Source organism: Syngnathus leptorhynchus, unplaced genomic scaffold (assembly GCF_054491065.1).
Source record: "Syngnathus leptorhynchus isolate UIUO unplaced genomic scaffold, UIUO_Slep HiC_scaffold_88, whole genome shotgun sequence".
Lineage (NCBI taxonomy): Eukaryota > Metazoa > Chordata > Actinopteri > Syngnathiformes > Syngnathidae > Syngnathus > Syngnathus leptorhynchus.
In genome coordinates, this window is record NW_028232055.1 from 167,501 (window position 1) to 170,000 (window position 2,500).

General features: G+C 60.2%; 1 pseudogene; it reads left to right on the forward strand.

Moving 5' to 3' along the window:
• The window catches only part of LOC147038093 (28S ribosomal RNA), an 8,080-nt pseudogene that overhangs the window by 3,148 nt on the left and 2,432 nt on the right, over positions 1 to 2,500 (forward strand).

The following is a 2,500-nucleotide window of genomic DNA, read 5'->3' on the forward strand; positions in this document are numbered from 1 at the left end:
CGGAGGTGGGCTGCTTCTCTGGTTGTCAATCGCGTCATGTAAGACTGCACCTCCACGTGGTGCCCGCTGGTAACGGCCATGCCTGGCATGGACGGCAAACGCAGTCAGCCTAGGGGGGGCAGATGCCCAGCTTCCCCCGACCCGTTGGGACAAGGATTGGCCAACTCGGACGGTTGCTTCTCGATTGGCTGGCGTGCAGACTTCAGGAGGGGCTGCACGTCTTAGGCAACCTTCTGGACCCGAAAGGTGGGACTTGTCTCCCTGAGCGCTACTGGGGCAGCAGTAGTGGCTCGGATTCTGCAGTAGTTGACTACCTTTGATTTAGGAGGAGGGGCGATACCGAACACTACGAGAATCCTGGGGCCGCCGTCTGAATCCGGCGACGGTACTCATGTAGCTCCCTCTCCCCGGATGCCCGTCTGATCCCGGCGGGCTCCGAGTAACCCATTTCCTATCTGACCGACTGGCAATCATGACCTGCCTTGGTAGGGCCCCCATCGGCCTCGGCCTGCCGACACTGGTGGACGGTTCCTACCCACTGCGGGTCGCCCTCTAGCACCTTGTAGGCTGACTTGCGCGCTTGCTCGGCGCCCTGCTGGTACGCCTGGTGTGACTGAATGGTGGCGAGACTGAGACGAACCGAGACGGTACTGATGCCGTTGCACATAGTGATAATAAACAAAGGCTGGTTGTGGCGCCTTCTGCCGAATGTGATTTCTCAAATCCTAGCGAAAGCGTAATACTGTGAAGCCTGGGCAGCCGTGATGCGTGCCGGTCGCTGGATGGCGTTACGGGGAGTGAGCTCGGCATCTCTGATGGGGGCCTCTCCCTAGTGGGTCAGACTGTGGACTTGGCTTTGGTTGGGGCGGGCCTTGCTAGGTCGTGCCGGCTGCTGCCCGGGTTTGATTCTTAGTAGTAGTCTTACAGGGAACGGTGACTGAGCTCTGGTTGAGCCGAGCTGCCCAGGATTGCGGACCTGGGTTATCAAGAACCGCGGAGGCACGGCTTGATGGGGGGTCGTGACTGCTCGAGCGTCCTCATCGTCGCGTGCTTGAGGTTGGGTGCGTGTACGGAGTGTGATCAACCGCCTCGAAGGCCATGGGGACCAACTTTCGAGGTTTGGCTGAGGGTCCTCAAACGGCTGTAGTCATGTCTACAGACCATGGTTGCGAAAACTCCTTGGTTCGGAAGTCCGTGTCACAGCTGCACAGAGTCGGAGTCACAGTCAGTCTGGCCGATGGAGCGGGTGGACCCAGGCTGGCGAAGCTCCTGACAACGCCTCAGTGGCACTGGTGGCATCCGTCGTCCTGGTTATGAGAGTATGGGTGACGGGGTCATGATGGTGCCACAGCTTGTTTCTGGGTGGGCATTTTGACAGAGATGCCTGTGGTATGTTCGTGCGAGTGTGAGTCGCCGACGTATCACTGACGAGTAGGGTTGCTCCGATGCGTGTCGGTCAACGAAACGAGTGAGGTGGGTATGGAGGTCCCTGTGTGACGGCACGGCAGGCAGTTGGTTGGATGAGTGAGACATCTGGCGGCTGCTGCGCTAGTCAGGGAAGCAGGTCAGAGCCTGTACTGACCGAGTCTCCTGCTTCAGTCAACTTGGCTAGTTTTGAACGCAATGCTCGTGGTCGAGCCCAGGCAGGACTGGGGGTCTGGCCCCTCAGGCTGGGTTTCGGCCGGGAAGCAACTGATGAGGCTGTCTGCCACATGGAAGGCACGTGGAGTCGATCCCAGGGTTCTCAAGGGGTGCAGGGCTGGATAGCCGGTTCAGCTGAGAGGCTTGCTGAGAGGTGGGCTGATTGGTTGCCGGTGGTCGCTTACTGGCCGTGCGAGGGCTTTCGACTCGGCTTCCTTTGATCATGGCCTGTGTGTGTAGGGAAGCTGGGCGTGCTGGACATGGGAGGGTGCTTTGTCATCCGTGTAGGCTGCTCGTTGGGGAGGGCCGCGGCTGCACCGCCGTGGAGCTCTCGGCAGTGGGATTGAGTAGCAGAGAGGGACTTGTCTCTATGACCTCGCCAATCTCAATATGGATTCTCTCGTCCGTACATTTGAACGCTTGCGCCACGTCTCCCGGAGCGACGGCCGAATCGCTGCGCCACCTGTTGTCTCTGGTCTGTTCTGGATGAGCCACGTGGGGGGAGGACTTGGTCCTTTCCTGGGGGTGGTTCTCTGGGCAGGCTGGGGTGGTGGCGACCGGGAAAACGCTGGCGAAAGGGAAGGGGGCAGGTGACGCGAAGCGATGGTTACTCCGGCTCGTCTGCGGTTGGGGGCCATCGCCTAGCATGCGCGCGTCAGCGTGCGGGGCCTTGGTTGTCTGTCTTTGTTCCCGATTTCAGGATGGTGCACCTGGAAAAACTTCCTTGGTCGATGGGTAGTATGGCCCCTGGAGTATGGGTGCGGTGTAAAAGCCTGCCTGGCTGGTTGGAGGGCCGCCATGGGTGTTGGTCCGGGACGGTGTGTCGTTCGTCGACACTGGGGCGCCGTCCCGGCTGTTG